At 46.3% G+C, this 18,046-nt stretch overlaps 1 long non-coding RNA gene across 2 annotated transcripts; it reads left to right on the top strand.

Moving 5' to 3' along the window:
• The first annotated feature begins 4,334 nt into the window (after positions 1 to 4,334).
• Positions 4,335 to 14,500, top strand: LOC112662747 (uncharacterized). 2 transcript variants are annotated; one of them, XR_007408232.1, is made up of 4 exons: positions 4,335 to 4,736; positions 5,210 to 5,282; positions 6,041 to 6,121; positions 12,351 to 14,500. It is a non-coding gene; the product is annotated as an uncharacterized LOC112662747 (long non-coding RNA). The 2 variants fall into 2 exon arrangements; XR_003138791.3 differs by lacking the exon at positions 12,351 to 14,500 and adding an exon at positions 11,230 to 11,420 and having other exon boundaries at positions 4,336 to 4,736.
• Positions 14,501 to 18,046: the final 3,546 nt, after the last annotated feature.

The raw sequence follows: 18,046 nt of genomic DNA, 5'->3' as shown, positions 1-18,046 counted from the left end.
CTTTATTTATCTGCCGGAGCCTGCTGGAGGAATTGCATAAGGACGTGGGATGATTTCTGTTCTGGTTCCAAGTAAACCCCTGCAAACATCAGCTCTGGAAAAGCAAACAGGTTAGGACATCACTGGTCCCCAAGAAATCTGCCAAAGTCAATGCTGCTGGGGGTGGGCGGAAGGGGGTGGAGATGCTCCAAAGTCGGCTTGGAACGTGGAGGAGATGAGGTTTGCACCATGGCAAGGAGGGGCCCGCACCACCAGCCCCATTGTGCTCTGAGTTCAGCAGCAGAGGGAGCACTCCCTACTGGAGCAGAGCATGTGGAAGGGGGGAGGGTGGGGGTAGTGGGTGGCTGTGAGGGGAAAGTGGGGATAGGCAGCAATGTGGTAAAATCCTCTAATGTCAGCAAGAATGATCTCCTCCTGGAGGGAAAACAAGTCTTAGAGCTGTAGCAAAGATGGAGATGATCTAGAGTGACCAGGAAGAGTTATGGGAGCTGCTAAGGTCTTGGGTAAGAGCCTTGAGGAAAAGAGGGAAGGAAGGGAGAGATTGCTGCCCGCAGTGTGGAACAGGGGTGAGAGAAGGGGCTTCCTGCGGCAGGGCTGGGTGGGGCTCTCTACCCCCTCAGACCACATTGCCAAGGCCTTGCACAGATGGGCACTGACCTGGGTCTCCTGGGTGGCTGGGTGTAACTGGGGCCCCCAGCCAGTGCACAAGTGCCACAGAGGGGAACCCCAGTCCAACAGCCACTTCTCTGGCAAAGCTCTGGGTTTGAGTCCTTCACTGCAGGCTGAGATGCTTTGGGGGCAGCTAAGAACATAAATGCCTCTATAATGCCCTTCGCAGCCTTAGCAGAATTAGAGTGAGTCTTGATGACCAGAGCACAGGGCCATGGTGTTGGTTCCAGGCAGTGCTTGTAAGTGGCTCTTGACAAACCCTGGAGTGACCTACAGGAGGGTGGGCAGGACAGTGAGAGGCTTGGAAAAAATCATAGAAAGACATGGCTTGGTTTAGCCCAGAGCAAAGAAGCCCTAACATGAAGATCCCACATGTTCTTCAAATATTTAGAGTTCACCACTGTGTGTGGATGGATCTGTTATGTTCTCTGATATTGAGAATGACATTTCATCTTTAAAAAGGAGACACTTTCTACAAGGAAACTTAATCATATGGATCTGCTGGGAGTTGAAAGGTAAGCAAGGGTGAAGTGAGATATAGGGCCAAGAAGGTAGATGTAAGGGTGTTTTCCTAGTTATGCCCAGGTGCTCATATGGTCCTATGGAATCTTTTTTTTCTTTTTAAGATTTTATTTATTCACAAGAGACACACAGAGAGGCAGAGACATAGCAGAGGGAGATGCAGGCTCCCCACGAGGATTTTGATGCGGGGCTCCATCCCAGGACCCCTGGATCACGACCTGAACCAAAGGCAGATGCTCAACCCCTGACCCACCCAGGTGCCCTGATCCCATGGAATCTTAATGACAGAGGCTCAGAAGCTGTGGTTGGGACTCCAGGTTCTCTCTGAGAGTGAAGTCCTTGCTCTTAGGGACCCACAACAAGCTCTGGTCATCTAGCAATATGATCCTCAGGACCAAGGGTGACTTCCCACTCCTCTTATGCAACTTTGTGTGGATGCAATGCTTTTCTTTTAAATAATGTTTTAAAATATAAAATATGGTCATTACTAAAAATTTGAAAAGTCACAAAAATGTGTGCAGTGAGTACACACTTCATATGTCATAAGCTCAGGTGTACAAAATACTACTTTATTGGCCACACACACGAGTCTGAGCCCTCTTTTGTGAAATTTAATCTAGTCACTTATAGGTAACCTGATTTCCCAGGTGCTTGGTTGCAATCCAGTCCCATTTAGGTTTGCCCCTTACGCTTCTTCTGCCCCCCCCTCCCCCGGGGTTAGAAGGAAGCCTGAGTGGGGAGGGGAAGACTTCTGCAAATACCACTTTCCTTTATAGTGGGGCAGAGACTGATGTCTGCCTTTGCAGCTAGGGTGTGCACTGGCCCCTTCTGCCGGGTAACCCATCTCCTCTGGCGCCCAGGTGCACCCACCTGCATGTCCACCCACAAGCTAAGATCCTGCCTGCCCCCATTTGGTCCATAGCAAGACATCCCTCCTGCATCCTCTGATCAGGGGTCCCTTTGTCTCAGCTCTGGGACCCTTTCTAGACCAAGGGCCTTTTTCTTAGCTAAGCACTGCCCTCTTGGTTAACCTTGGGGAAACTTGGCTATTTTGTCCACCCCGGGTATGGGGGCTTCATGAAGCTGCATCTAAGCCCGTCTGCCCAGGCACTGCAGTCATGATGGCTCTGCCACTGCTCTGGTGCCATCTCGCTATGCAGGAGACTTTTCCCTATGATGTGATGTCTCCCCATGCTGCCCATGAGTCCCCTCCTGCCCCCCACGCCTGAAGCGAGGTTCGGGTTTCCTATGCCTTGGGATTCTCAAACTCTTCTGGGGGTGGTTCTGCAGCCATCCCCGCCTCACGGTGGAGAGGGGGGTGGGTAGGAAAAAAGTCCTGTTGGATCATTCGTTTTGATCATGTTTTCTTGCACTTGGAGCACTTCTTTTGGGATCTTCGTTCTTAGATCTTCCATCGGTGACAATTTCTAAAGCACGAGGTATTGTTTTGTTTCACTGATGCTAGAAAAACAAAGCCTGTGGTAAAAGAGCAATTGATACCTCACTTATCATCCTATCAAAACTCATCCACAATCTCATTACCCAGAGGTCAACAGTGCCAATGTCTCTTTTTCTTTCCTTCTTTTTGAACAGTGCCAATGGTTTGTCATACAGGTGTTATCCCCATCTTGTGTGTTTTTTTCTATACAAAGAATTATTTTATGTATAATATAATTTAGACCATACTGCATACACAACTTTGTCTTCTTTTTCATTTAACATTGTAACATGAGTATATTCCCACATCATTAAACGGACCTAGAGAACATAATGACTGCCTGTGATTCTCTGGCGTGTGTCATAATGTATGTAACCACTTGCTTACTATTGGGCATTTAGCTTGTTCTCAGCTGATCATTATCGTGTATGAGCAGCAATGAACTTTTGTGTTTAAAAATCTTTGGCTTTCTAGTTCTTTTCGCAAGAATGATTCTTTCTAGTAAAATCAGTGATTCACTAATAGTTTGGAAATGTTTAAAGCTCTCAGTTTTTCTGGCCAAATTGTCTATGGGGAAGACTATGCTGATTTATGTCTCTACCATTCAACCGGTGTAGGTCAGCTTGAGTATTGTTTCTTTTCTTCTGCTACTGTTTCCATTCTGACTTTTGTGAGAATTCAGATATGGGAAAATCCTCAGAACTCTTTTTAAATGTATTTTATGACTATCTGTGGTTATATCTCAACTATTCCATATGTCTAATACTTACAAACTGAAATACCTTTAGAGCCAAGCTGAATAAAATTGTCCCTTGAATTTTTTTTTTTCAGTTTCCTTAGATATAAATGTCATCATTTACCTACTGACAATGAAGAAGAAAAGAGACGATGTTTTGGTATGTTTTCCAAGAGACTTATAGCAAAGGGTGTCAAAGGGAGGCTACAGGTACTTACTGTGCCTGTTGGCACCAATTTCAACCTTGGGAAGATTTTCATATGCTAAATGCATGCACTTATCAGTGACCTTGGGTTAGTCTCACTCACCTGGCTCCCATTTCTTTGCATGCCAGTAGGGGATGGGTGTTTACTCCATTTTCTGGTCATCAGTCTCACTATTTTAATTGCTCATCTGTGCATTTATCTGTGAGGCCCACATCACTGTACTAAAACAATATTCTTAACATTTACACTGCATCTCAGAGTATTGAGGTTATCGGAGTTTTGTTAAAGCAAGAAGAACAGGCCCAAGGGCCTAAGGGCCAGAAGAGGGTCAACAACCTGCAGGACGTGGCAGCAGAGCGCTGGGCAGAGCTTGCTGGGTGGAGTCCCCATGCAGCTGGTGGCGGGGTTCTCAAGATGGCAGCTAGGATGGCTCCAGGTCCTCTGAAGTGGTCAATAGGGCTCTCCACTAGGGCAGCGATGCATCTGAGATATTCCAAGGCAGATTCCGCATTTATAATTACCAACCAGAAGCCAAGACAAGAAGGATCACGGCAAGCTGAGGTCAGTTGCTGGGGGTTGGTTGTGTCTGGGCCCTGCAGGCAGACACAAGTCTTAGAGGGGAAGGGTAGAGCTAGAAAGGGGTGCAATACCAAGTCAAGCTTTGAGATCTGAGGTGAGAGGCAGAAACTCAGCCTCTCACAAAGCAGAGCATGACAAGTGTACGTCAGCAGAAGCCAGAGGGACAATTGGTTTTCGAGGGGAGGAGGTGACAGTGGTTGGTGCTTTAATCGCTGGGCTGGATTTCTGGCTCTGCCCTTTTTGATACTTAAAGAGCCTAGGCCCTGAGAGGCCGAGCATTAGTTTCTGATAAGCCTGGTGTTTCTTCATTCATATGGGCAATTGAACAAATGTTTATCGAACACCCACTATCTGTGATATCAGGTGCCTGGATGCAGAGTGACGAGAAGACACAATCTGCCCTAAAGGAGCTCACCTTGACTCATGTGGCCCGGTAACGTCTGATCAGCCAAGAAGTATAGATTATTATATAAAAGTATCATAACGTTTGTCTTGTGGAGACAGACTGGAATTTATTTCTGCAACGTAAAACATCGGTAGAATGCAAATTACCCCTGTCCAAGGACCCATCAGGGTTTTTGTGAAGGTAACTTAGCCCAGTTGCCCTGGGAGTGATTTGGAAAAGCCCTTTGTACTTGGTGCCAGCCCATCAAAATTGGAAGATGTGGGCCTAAGTACAGCATGGCATAATTTATTAAATCGTAGTGACCAGCAGTGATTACCTACTCCCTTTCTTTGGGTGGAGAAAGGATTCTAAAAGCTTTCCCCCAATCCTGCCTACAAAACTACGACCTGGCTCTGTAGATCTAAACCCTGAAAAGAAAGGGCATCTGAGGGGATCAATGGGGAAAGAGTAGGGCCTGGATTAGGGTGAGGCAAAGGAGAGGGTGAAGGTGCACAATTTAAGGAGGTGCTCATCCTCAGGGTTGCATCTCTTTGCATTTTATATCCTAGGCCTCTCCTGTTTACACTTTAGACCCAGCACTGGGGAAGGGGCATGATCTCAACCCAGCACAGAAAGAAAAGTTTGCACTTCATCACATCTTCCTACTGTTTCAGGGAAAGTTCTTTTATCACTCAGGGTGGTGATGCTATGCGTGAAGTCCGCCTCAAGAACACAGTAATCCTCGGGGTAAGCTTTTCATTATCACAAAAGAAACTCCTGGGAACCTTCCATTCTCTTTTGTTTGAAGGAAAACTTCCTATATTCTTACTGTTACTGTGGCCTTGACACCCATGCAAACTCCCTGTCTCACAAAAGACAGAGTTAACCACTGTAGGGTCAAAGAAAAGTTGGGGAGATTGGGCTTTCTGAGGCTGGAATAACTTCTCCTCAGGAAAATATCATCTTCACTAAAAATAATGTTAGGGACTCCTTTTTCTGTGGAAAGCATTGTGCTTTTATTGTCATAACTTCATGGGACCTATTCTATTCTCATCTTTTCCTCCTTTACAGGAAGACACAAGGGCTCAGAGAGGTTTTTGCAACTTGACCACATCAGACACTGACGAAGCCTGGGTTTAGCTCAATCATTTTTCTTCCTATTAACCCCAAACCAAAGAAAGCCAAGAAGGTTGACTGGCGTGTGTTGCCTATAAGTGAGCAACTCGTTATTCTTAATAATAGAAAACACGGCTATGTGTTGTAGTTGAAGAAAGGTGGGAAAAAAAAGAAAAATGTATTGGTTTTGGTTAACAATGAAAAGAATAAATTAGTTTATTCTCATAATTTCAGTCAGTGGAAAATATCTGGAAATCAGTTTTGCAGAAGAGACTTTGACCTATTGACTTTAGTGATGACTCAGCTGGTGTTGAAATTATCTTGACTTCAGGCTTAGAAGGTAAATAAAAGGTAAGTTATTACATTATTTCTGGTTAAATGTTTTCCAGGGGGATGCAAGTCAATGCAGAAAATCACATCCATTTCTTCTACTGGTTTCTGTCATCACCTTTTGAGATCTTCAAAACAAGGTGAGTAGTACTTTCAGACAAGAAGCAAGATGAGAGGCGAAACGATCATCTTCTAATGAGGCCTCTGCTGTGCCTTCTGGGGCTCTTGAACATGGAGATGTTCAGAAGAGCTGTGCTTTACCATTGGAGGGTCAAATGATTCTAGGGAGGCCACTGGAGTCAAGTAACTCATTGCACCTTAGAAAATGGGGGCACTTCTTTATCTATCATGTAGATCCCTGGGGTTGGAATGGCTCCTCTCAACAGCGAATGAATATCTTAGATTCTGTAGATCCATTTATTGCCTTGAATAGAGTATTCTCTGGACACACATTCATTAAATTCAAAGCTATTTCTTGGACACCTATGTTGTGCTAGGTGCTAAGGATGCACAGATGGGAGGTACAGTTCTTGTCCTCAGATGGTCACCACTGGGTCAGGCTCTACAGCACTATGTTGGTTATTATGAACACATGAGAGAAGTGTAAGCTATTCCTGCCCTTGGCCTGTGTTAAATCCTGAGGAATGCAATCCCTGAGTTGGAAGGGTTCTTACACTATAGCAATGTCTTTGTCACTTTTAATCTCATATTCCCAGCACCTGCCTCCTGCCCAGCACAGATTGCGCCCCTCATCCATGACCACTGACCAAGAGGTTCTAGGGCAGGTTCCCACTCAGCTCAGAGGCACCCTTCAGTGTGTGGTGTCTGCTTGAGGACATTTAGATACAAGAATCTCTCCACCACACTGGCAGTCCATCCTATTGTGGAATCACTCTAGTTACTAGGAGGCTTTTCCTTTATATTGAGTCAACACTTGCCTACCTTATAACCTCACCAATGGACCCAGATTCTCCCCCAGGATCTACATAGACTAAGTCAATTCTCTGGTCTGTATGTTGGGTTTTAGGTATTTAGATGCATCTACGTTGTATCCTGCCACCCTTTTCTGATCTTCATCATCTCTTTATCATGTACTTCTCAGGTGACTTAGTTTTGAGACTACCTCATCACCTTATTGAATAGGGAAGTCTGGCACCAGTGGTTAAAAATAGGATGAATCATCCTATGATTGGGGGTCAAGTGAATTTCATAGGGATCTGAGTGGAGATGGACTTGTGCATGCACCTGTGTGCACAGGTGAAGGATAATTCAGCAACTCCTAGGTGAGGAGATAGGCCACTTGCCACTCATAGGATAGTAGGAGGATTTATCCTGGTTTCTAGGGGCTTATCTGGACTTTCAACCAGAGTTACAATGAGACCAAGAAGCAGAGAGGCCATTCTTTTCCATAGATTGCTTTGATTAGACTTCTTGAAAGTTGAGAGGGAAAATGTATGAGGCTAGTTAGCAGGAGACCTGTCAGAGTGGAAAAAGTTTCCATTCATCTTGAATCTGACAAAGCTCTCCGTTGATAGCATGTCTTCACTACTTGATATCTGATCTGTAGAAGTCATGTAGTGATATGGAACATCATTGCTTCTGGTGCTCTTGTTAGAGCATTAGAAGGCCACAATTTGAAACATAGAAAGTGCCAATCATAGGGCCAGGGAAGGTAATGTGGGCAACTTTCTCTTTCTATGTTGGGTTGTGCAACACGCAGCCAAATCATTCAGCAGGTTAAGCAACAATTGAGCCTCCGGGACTCAGATTCTAATGGAGTCTAAGGCAGTGTGAGGATGGATACTAGCAAGAAGGTAAAACTGAGTAAGATGGAGAGGGGCCAGATTGGCTGGGGTGGGGCAGGGACAGGGAAGACATGGGAGCAGTGTAGCTTGATTAGGAAACCTATATTTATTTTTATTTTTTATTGGAGTTCAATTTGCCAACATATAGCATATCAACCAGTTCTCATCCCATCAAGTGCCCCCCTCAGTGCCCGCCACCCAGTCACCCCAATCCCCCGCCCTCCTCCCCTTCCACTAGCCCTAGTTTCCCAGAGTTAGGAGTCTCTCATGTTCTGCCTCCCTCTCTGATATTTCCCATTCATTTTCTCTCCTTTTCCCTTATTCCGTTTCACTGTTTTTTATATTCCCCAAATGAATGAGACCATATAATGTTTGTCTTTCTCCGATGGACTTATTTCACTCAGCATAATACCCTCCAGTTCCATCCACGTCGAAGTAAATGGTGGGTATTCGTTGTTTTTAATGGCTGAGGAATATTACATTGCATACATAGACCACATCTTCTTTATCCATTCATCTGTCGATGGGCACCAAGGCTCCTTCCACAGTTTGGAAGCCTACATTTAAAGAAAGGACTGACCCTGGTGCCATGATTTACTAGCTGTGTGACCTAACTAGAGATTTGATCTTGCTAAGCCTTAGCTTCTTTATCTGTGAAACATAGGCAGTAAAGCCTGACTAGTAGGGATGCGGGAAGGATTTAATGAGAATGTTTGCAAATTCTCAGCCTTGGGCGGTACACAGTGAACTATCAATAGATGGGGGCTCTTAATAAACCCAATGGCACAGTGGCACTGAATGCAAAAAGTGGTCCCGTGGGGGAATACAACGAGACCAAGATATGGTCTCTGCCTTCAATTAGCCTATACAGAGGCAGCATAGCCCAGTTACTAAGAGTAAGCACTCCTTAATTTTATCATCTTTGGCAAATTCCTTAACCTCTCTGAGTTAGTTCACTCATCTGTAAAAAGGCACAATAATAGCAACACATACTTCAAATGATTTGATCTTGCTAAGATTTGATCTTGCATTAAGTGAGATAGTACACTTAATATTCCTGCATCAGTTAAGTATCTATATTACCACTTAGTCACAAGAAAGAAATAGAACAGGTGGAGAGTGTGACTGCATTTTTTGCATCAGCATGCTGGCAGAGAGTCATGTGTTGGCAACATCTGGCAACAGGAAGGAACAGAAAGACAAAGGGAGATATAGTGGTGTTGTGGAAAACAACCAATGGATTCTTCTCTGTTCCTGGTGCTAGTGGCCAATCCAGAAAATCAACAGGGCAGGACCTAAGGACAAGGGGCAATAAGCCTAGGGCTGAGTGGCTGGGGGCTCAGGGAGCAGTGCCCTCAACTAAGTGCTAGAGAGGTGGAGTGCCAGACATGTAGATGCTGGGGAGCCAAACTCCGCTCAGGCAGGGCGGGCAGCTCAGGAGGTTCCCTAGGAGGGGACTTGAATAGCCATTTAACCAATCACATTTGTCAAGTGGGCATCACAGTTTCCCCAGAGTGTCCCAGTGTAGTCATCTGGCCAGCTAGCTGGGTGAGTATCCCGTGCAGTGGTGTGGGGCTTCGCACTTTGAAGGGCCCTGCACTTGATGTAACGCTCTGCAGTAGCCATCCTGAAAATTCTTAGTCAGTTTTGAACAGGGAGCCCTGTGCCTTCACCTTGCATTGAGCCAGGAAATCATGTAGCCGGCCCTATTAACTGTAAGTGGTACATAAGAGGAATCCAGTGCTATCAGCATTCACAGGAGAAGGGGAGACTCATTCCCAGCTGAGCGTGGGCAGGGGAGAGGAAAGAGGGAGTCATGGTTGAGGACACATTTTGAGTTTGACCCTGAAGGAAAGACAGGTTTCAGACAGGTAGAAATGAGGGTATGGCTGTCTGGTTGGAAGAAGTGTATTGGCCAAGTCAAGAGGTAGAGATGGGTTGGCTGTGTTTAGGGAATGGTTAGAACCCTTGTAAACGTGGAGTGCCTGTTCCCGAGGGGCTCACATGGACTCCTTTAAGGGCAGTGCCATGCTCAGCTGACCTTCCAGAGGGCAGCCTTTTTCCAAGGCCTTTCTTAGACTTTCTTAGACTTTCCTCCAAATTCTGCTAGTTGCCTGTCCAACTAGTAAGTGAATTCTAGTCATGTTACTCATTAAAACCAGAAAGAAAAAAAAAAAGAAAAAGAAAGCAAGGGATGGGGTAGGGATGGGAAGAGGCAAATATAACAAATAATCAAATAGAAATTCTTAACTAAAAAGAATGGCTATTGAAATAAAAAAATAAAAATACTTAAATAAGTAAAATAATAGATCAAATACAGACCAAGAGAAAAATTCAATCTGGAATCCCCATGGTCTAACTTATCTTCTCTCTGTCTTTTATGTCTATCTTTCAATGCAAATTCTGTGTAGGGATTTGCATAGAAGACAAACAGTGGAGGTGGAATTCTGATCGGGGTCCATGTCTTGTCCTCTGCCCACTACCCCACATGGCCATGGCCCCCATTTTATTCCATGGCACTGGGTTGCCCCAACCAGAGGCCTGGGGTGCCCCAGAAAACAGTGCAGGTGTTGGCATTTATAAGATTACCTAGAGTCATACCCTGGCAGCACAGATAAGGGACAACATGAAAGAAAAAACATAGTTTCTCTTTTAAACATCTGTTTCTTCCTCGACCTTATCCTAAAATTGGCATTTAAAATTTTCTTTCTGTGAACACATGGATCGTGAATGTATTGATTTTGTTGTATGCCAGTGTGATTTGCATAAGTACTAAGGTTGGCCACTTGATCAACATGCTTTGATTTTTCTTTGATTGATTTTTCGATTTTTCTTTTCCAATATAAATGCCCCATGGTTTCTAAAAGTTGGAGCTTCCTCTCTTAAATTAAATGGGACGGAGTTACATAGATAGCTAGTAGGTTTTGTGTGGCTCCAGAGCCTCAGCTTCCTCCTAGGCTGTGTTGCCGTGTGTCTGAAGACGGGTGGGATAGACACCAGGACACCATGTGGAGGAGGGGTGGGGGCCCTTCTGGGGCAGAACCCACCTCCCCGGAGCAGAGCCAGGACTGAAAGGCCTGCCTGGTACTGAAGCGTCCTCCCTGGTCAAAGGGAACAACAAAATATTGTCTGTCACTGAGCTCTGTCTCCCGCCTGGCCCTGCTTTGAACTCATTATCTGAGCCCTATTATGAGAAAGAACCGAAGAGGGGCTGTCCCCAGAAGACCTCAGGAAGTTTAGGCATTTCTGTTTCGATGCCTGTTGACAGCCTATAACATAGAAAAGCAAAGAGATCTTCCTGAACTGTCCGCATGGAACTCACTTCGGCCCTGGGTGCTGCTCCATGACCACCCCCAGGCCAGGGAGGGCGGTGCCGGCCAAGGGGACAAGGGTGGGGGTGCCTGGGGACAGGAGCCCTGAGTGACAGCAGTGCTCTCCTGCAGCCCGTGATTTGATCACCGTGAGAGCAAACGGTGCCCTCTCACTCCAAGTCGCTAATACACGGTATTATTTTGAGAAGTGAACAGAGAAGATGACATTTAACAAAAGACATCTGGGCGTATCACATTTAAAAAGGAATAGGAGCTGGTTACCCAGGAAGGTTGAAACCAGCAGAGACCACGCGTGATCAGGAGCTGGGGGTGGGGGGGTGGGGGTGGATGGCAGCATTATCTCTTTGTATAAAATCCAAAACTAACAGTTCAAGGTTGATTTACTTTCTGATGTAATAAAATGTAGGTCTAAAGTCAGTTTGTTGTTCTTGTGGCTTCTGTCCATGAGCTCAAAGACAAGTCTGGGGAAACATTACTGACGGGGGAGCCTGGGACAGGGTGGGCTGCAGGGTGGGGGGCCCAGCCCCAAGCTCCATCTGCGCTCCCTTTGCTTCCATTTGACCTATTGCTGTCGGATCGGCGGGACGGCAGGACAGCAGGAGGGCAGGACAGGACGGTGAAGGCTAGGCCATGTCCCCACCTTTCCCTGCGCTGCAGTCAGGCCACCCTGAGCCCCCCCGCCCCCAGCCCCCAGTAGCACCAGTAGCAGTGGAAGCCCCCGGTGCCTGCCAGCCTGCATCCTGCCTCCGCTCTGCTCCTGCAGGGTGTCACCAACGCCCTTGGGGCCACTTCCCCACCGCAGCCCCCACGGCCCAGTTTGTGCTGTGAAAGGCAGGGGCAGGGCCTAGCGATGAGCCGCACGTGGAGAGGCGCTTGGACCCGCTCAGAGGAGGTGTGTGCAGGGGAGGGATGATGGCCCCAGGTGCTTCCCGTGTGCCCGTGCCCCAGGGGACTGGCAGGCGGCCCGCGCCCCGGGAAGCTCTGCGTTGGCAGGGGTCTGAGCTGAAGGGCTGGTGGGGAGCCTGCGGCGGGAACAAGCCTGCACCCCCACCCGCCCTGGCTGGGCTCCTCCTCCAGGGGCTGGCGCCTGGGCATCCCTGGTTCCCAGGGCCACCAAAGGTCATGCGCATTGCGGCTGCTTAATAAGGGTGTGATGAACCAATACTGTTTTCCTCTGACAAAGTCTGCAATTAGTCCTAATCGGGTGGTTTTGTTTTTTTTTCTTTTTAAAGATTTTATTTATGTATTCATGAGAGACACAGGCAGAGGGAGAAGCAGGCTCCCTGCAGGGAGCCCGATGCAGGACTCGACCCGGGACCTCGGGATCACGCCCTGAGCCAAAGGGAGATGCTCGACCACGGAGCCACCCAGGCGCCCCCCGTCCTGCCTGTTTACATCAAATTAAGTCTGTGAAGTTTTCCACAGTCCAGCTCCCTCCTTCCCTTGGATGTGATGCTGCCCACCCCTTCCCTACCCCGGACACCAGTGGGCTTGTCTCAGGCTTGACCAGGGCACGCCGCGCCCCTGCCTGGGCCGGACGGGACGGTCGGGGAGCTGAAATGACCCTGGAACAAACTGGAAACCCGGCAGCCATGGGTCTGAATTTCCAGGCAGGACTCCTTAGTGCTCAGGGGGCGCCACAGCCCGGTCCCCGCCACGGTAGACAGCGCCCTCCCGTGGAAAGAAGGGGACCGTGCGGGGCGGGGCTTCCCCCTCGGGAGGGGGCCCCAGGGACCAGCCGGCAGGTGCTTGCTGTCCTCAGAGCCGGCTGTGTTCTTTTTTTTTTTTTTAAGATTTTATTTATTTATTCATGAGACACACACACAGAGAGAGAGAGAGGCAGAGACACAGGCAGAGGAAGAAGCAGGCTCCACGCAGGGAGCCCGACGTGGGACTCGATCCGGGGTCTCCAAGGTCACGCCCTGGGCTGAAGGCGGCGCTAAACTGCAGAGCCATCCAGGCTGCTGTTCTAAACGCAGTACTACTGTTCACGGAAACGGCTAAGCAATTATGACGTAAAATTAAAACCCTTAGTATGTGTCTTAAGACGATGCCTGGCTCAAGACTCACAAACCAAATAACCACACAAGCAAAAACAAAACAAAACAAAACAGACAAAAAGAGAATAGAACAAGCAAACATTGGAGAACTGCACCAACATACAATCAGAAAAAAATAATGTAATTTCCACCACATGAACGTCATCGGAAAATATGCTTCCACATTTATATGGTGGGATAGAATTTTCAGAACAGACTCTCAGTTTACTGCCTAAATGAAAAGATGAAGAAGATTGAGAAAAAGATGCAATAAATATCTCCTCTCCACCATCCTGCAAGCACACGCCTTTCCTGAATCAAAGCGAATGGCTAACATTGCTTCTGCAGAGCAGAAATAAACATGTGTCTTGGCTGCTAAGTGATACAAAGAACATTAACAGCCTTTAATTATCTTCCTAGTGGGAACTTTTTCTACTTTACGTGAAAGTTCTATATGTGTGGAAATAAGTAAATATATAACGAAGTATGATTTTCATGAGGAGGTTGTAAAGGCCACGTTGCTAACCTTACGGAAAGGTTCGAAGTAATGGAAGAAGTATCAGTCTGTCTTTCCCCCGGTAACACCAGAGGCCTGAAGCTAAGACTGGTCTTTAAAATCTTGTAAATATATAGTGGCCATTTCAGTATCTCTTATCAGGGTGTTGACCTCATATTGAACTTTAAACATTTTTTAGAATTTGCCTACACATCCAAGTATCATGGGTCGAATCATATCAATTGACAGTGAGAGTGAGGCTGCCGAATCAGGAATAGCCCGCCCCAAGAACTTCCACTGTGGTCCTGAGCTGACAGGTTTGGGGTGATTCTCCTTCTTTGAGAAGAAGCCCTTTCGGATGGCAATGTGCTACTGGTATCTATAAATTAAGGCATTTCCGAATTGTCGTAAATGGAATATTTTAGTCTTAAGGTTTTGGGTTACTTGAATTTTTTTTTTAATTGAGCTTTCCTTTTTTTTTTTTTTTGAGATTTTATTTATTTATTCATTCATGAGAGACACACACACAGAGGCAGAGACACAGGCAGAGAGCCCATGCAGGGAGCCCGACGTGGGACTCGATCCTGGGTCTCCAGGATCATGCCGTGGGCTGAAGGCGGTGCTAAACCGCTGAGCCACCCGAGGATCCCTGAGCTTTATTTCTGCTATTTGCCCTTTCATTTTTGTATATCAAGTTTTCATTATACTTAAAACTGTATCTTGAAACGTTGTGAACTGACTTGCTGTATTTCCACTTTGAACTATTGAAATAAATGTGATTTTTTGGTCTGATTAAAAAAAAAAAGAAAAAAGAATTTAAAAGATACTTTTAGAGGACTTTAAGTCCAGCACCATGTAAAGGGCCTATATATTCTTAGCATAAATGGATACAGTTATTCATTAAAAAATGGATGACTGGGAAATGAAAGGCAATGAAGTGTTTAATTTAGTCAGATAGTCAGCACAGGCAATAATTCCTTCAATGTCATAAGCCAGGTGAATATGGAACTTTTACCAAAGAAAAGAACTTTCTCCCTCTGCCCCTATAGAATCGTGCAAAGTGGAATGTTGTTTCCAAGACATGCCAATCTTTGAACAGGCCCGGGAGTGGCACGCCAGCGCTGGGCCCACTTCTGCACACACCTGCCCTGTACTAGTTGACCTTGGCCCTGCTTCCCTGGGCCTCCGTGCTCATTTCTCAGGGACTCCTCCTCCAGGGAACATTCTCAGGACTCAGCCTAGCGCTAGCGCCTCCAGTCCCTTCTGCTGCCCCTCTGCACTGGCTCACATCAATGACATGAGCTGCAGGGGCTTGTGTGCAAGCGGCCCCTCCAGTGCTGGGACCTTAGGCTGACCGACCATCCCGGTTTGCCCAAGACTAAGGGGTTTCTGCGATGTGGGACTTCCAGTGCCAAAACGGGAAACGCGTCCCAGGCACAGAGGGAGGAGTCGGTCATCCTCGTGCTGGTGGGAGTCACACGGAGTACTGTGAGTCTTGCCTTTCACAGCTGCGGGAGCAAAGACCCGAGAAATCTGAGGCTTCCTGCTGTGTAAATGCCAGTTGGCTCATCACAGATGGGCGCTGGAGACACCTGCCTTTATTTCTCGTGAGGCCCTGCGGGTGCCTTGCCCCCCCCGCCCTTTACTATTTAGTACACATCCCTCCTAGTACGTTCGGCAGAAATCCTTCAGCAGATACTCCTGTTTGGTTTCTAGTGAGTGTGGCGGATGGGGGGTGGGGGAGGGTTGTCACAGGTCAGAAATCCACACCTGTGGCAGGTCAATGAATGTTTTCCCCTGTTTGACATTGGGGAAAGACAACCTGTCAGTGTTTCAAAAAATATGATGTTTTACCAGAAATGCAAATCACTTCAAAAACAGTTCAGTCATATTTATTATGTAATAGCAATAATAACTCTTAGTCCAGGCTGTTATAACAAATCACCATGACTGACGCTTTAAACAACAAACATTTATTTCTCACAGTTCTAGAGGCTGGGAAGACCAAGGTCAAGGCGTTGGCAGGTCCAGTGAGGGCTCGTTTCCTGGCTCACGGATGGCCATCTTCTCGTGTCCTCACGTCGTGGAGGGAACATCTCTCTCAGGTGTCTTCTTAGAAGGGCACTCATCGCATTCAGGAGAGTTCCACCTTCATGACCTAATTACCTCCCAAGAGCCCTCTGAATCACCACTGAACACCATCATACTAGGGATCAGGTCTATGACGTTTTGGAGCGGGGGCACATTCACTCCATAGCAATAACTCATATTTAAAGAGTGTTTGTGGGGCACGCTTGGGTGGCTGAGTCGGTTAAATGTCTGACTCTTGATTTCAGCTCAGGTCACGATCTCAGGGACATGAGGTTGACCCCGAGCAGGGCTCTGCTCTGAGCATGGAGCCTGCTTAAGATTCTCTCTCTCGCTCTCTAAAAAAAATAATGAATGCTTGCTACACACCAGGTACTGTGGTAAGTTTCAAATACATCATGTTGTTTGTCAGAATCAGGTAGGGGAGGAGACTGAAGCTCAGAGAGGTTACGATATTTATCTGGGGTCACAGAGTTGATAATTGGCAGAGCCAGGATTTGAATCCAGTCTCACTGCACACAGTCCACACTTGGACTCAGAACTGCAGACTTGGGGCTAAGCATGCACGATCATGCTTTGCTCAAGCTGAGCAAACACCTGAGAACACCACAGGTTCACAGACTGCAACTGGGGCACATCAGGCAGGCTGTCTTCTTCCTGGACCTGCATCTAGATCACTGAGGAGACTCTCAGTTTCTACAGCAAGCGTTAAATAAAAGATATCTGTGGACTCTAGGCATTGCCCCAAGTTTGGCCAGAGAATCTGAAATGCCATGATCCATCTGGATTCATATGCTGCCACCGAAATTCCAGGGACATGCCCATGGGGAATAGCCTGTAGCTACTTCTCAGCTCAGCCAGTTCCTCTTGAAAGTGAGCCACAGTGATACAGTCTTGGCTTGAAACTTCAGACTTACCCTAAGGTTTGTGCTTCAAAGGCCACCGAAGAAATAAAAAACCCAGTGTGGTATTTTGAGTTTGGGTTTGCATCCCCTTTGATCAAATCCTCTGCGTGCTGGAGCAGACTGCTTGGGTTCAAATGCTGGCCCTACCACTTGGGAGCTGGGAGATGGAACTGAATTTGCTTATCTGTACACAGAGATTAACAGCCTCTCTTCCATATAACTGAGTTCATCCGTATGAAGTACTTGAACAGAACCTGGTCCATAGAAGCACTCCATAAATATTTTTTACTCAGTAAGAAGGCACGTTTTCACTGTTCCTCACTTGGTAACTGTGATAGATAGAACCTTCTGGCTTAAAGAGAACATCTATATGACTGCTATACCCTCCCAAGCTAAAGAACCCTCTCTGCAAGGTTCCTGGACAGATGCTCTCTTTAGCTTACTTGGTAGGGACTAGCTGTCTCAGGGACCAGCACTTCAACTGTGGGTGGTGCTAACTTCTGGCATTAGTTACACCATAGTGCAAAAAAGCTTGGGCTTTGGAACCTGGTTTTAAGATCTCCCCATCATGTCTACCACCACTATTCTGCCCTAATAGTTTAGGGTGAGAAAAAATCTATAGAACTATGATACAAATCTTTCTACATTATGGTGTGCTTCAGATAAAGCAGTTAAAGTGAACTGAAGCTCAGTCAAATGAGAAAAGAATATTCTTAACTTCTCAAATCATGGCCATCTGGATCATGGATTAACAGGGGTAACAAAGCCCCATTAACATTCTTACTTGTAGCAAGAACATTATCTCCATAGGGTCTTTCTAGCCAAGACTAGTAGCTCTAGCTCTCAGTATGAGATGGACTCTTGCAAAAATCTAAGAAAGAGGGGAATGAGCAAGTCCAGGTAACGATCAAGAGTTCTCTTGGGCTAAGAAATATAAGGGAAATGATGATTAGTTCTAAAAGATGTTCGACTAGGTAACTCAGTACATAATGAACATCAAATGTACAAAAAGTCCACTAAGATATGAATTTACATGATTTCATTTGAATTCTAAGATTTCCAGCATTTCAAATAAGCCTTTTAATTTTGTTCTTTTCCTTCACAAGAGAACACAGTTCAGTTGTACTCAAGTCTGATTGCTGTTAAAAGTGTGCCACTGCTTTTTGTCTTGTTCTTAACTGCTCTAAATTGATGAAATTTTCATTTTTTTCTCCTTTTTCCACTCATTTTTGTATACCAGGGGCAAAATGCAACAAAAAGGCAAAGAGTAGTACTGGCTGCTTGAACAAAGGTAGGAATGCTGCTGGAATTACAGATGGCAGGAAGGTAGTTCTACACATACTGCAACAGAAGTTATTCCACACTACTGAACTGCTCACTAGCTGAGGCAAGAAGCCCAA

This window comes from Canis lupus, chromosome 34, assembly GCF_003254725.2.
Source record: "Canis lupus dingo isolate Sandy chromosome 34, ASM325472v2, whole genome shotgun sequence".
Lineage (NCBI taxonomy): Eukaryota > Metazoa > Chordata > Mammalia > Carnivora > Canidae > Canis > Canis lupus.
Note: the sequence above shows the minus strand (reverse complement) of the source record. Positions and strands in the feature narration are given on the sequence as shown.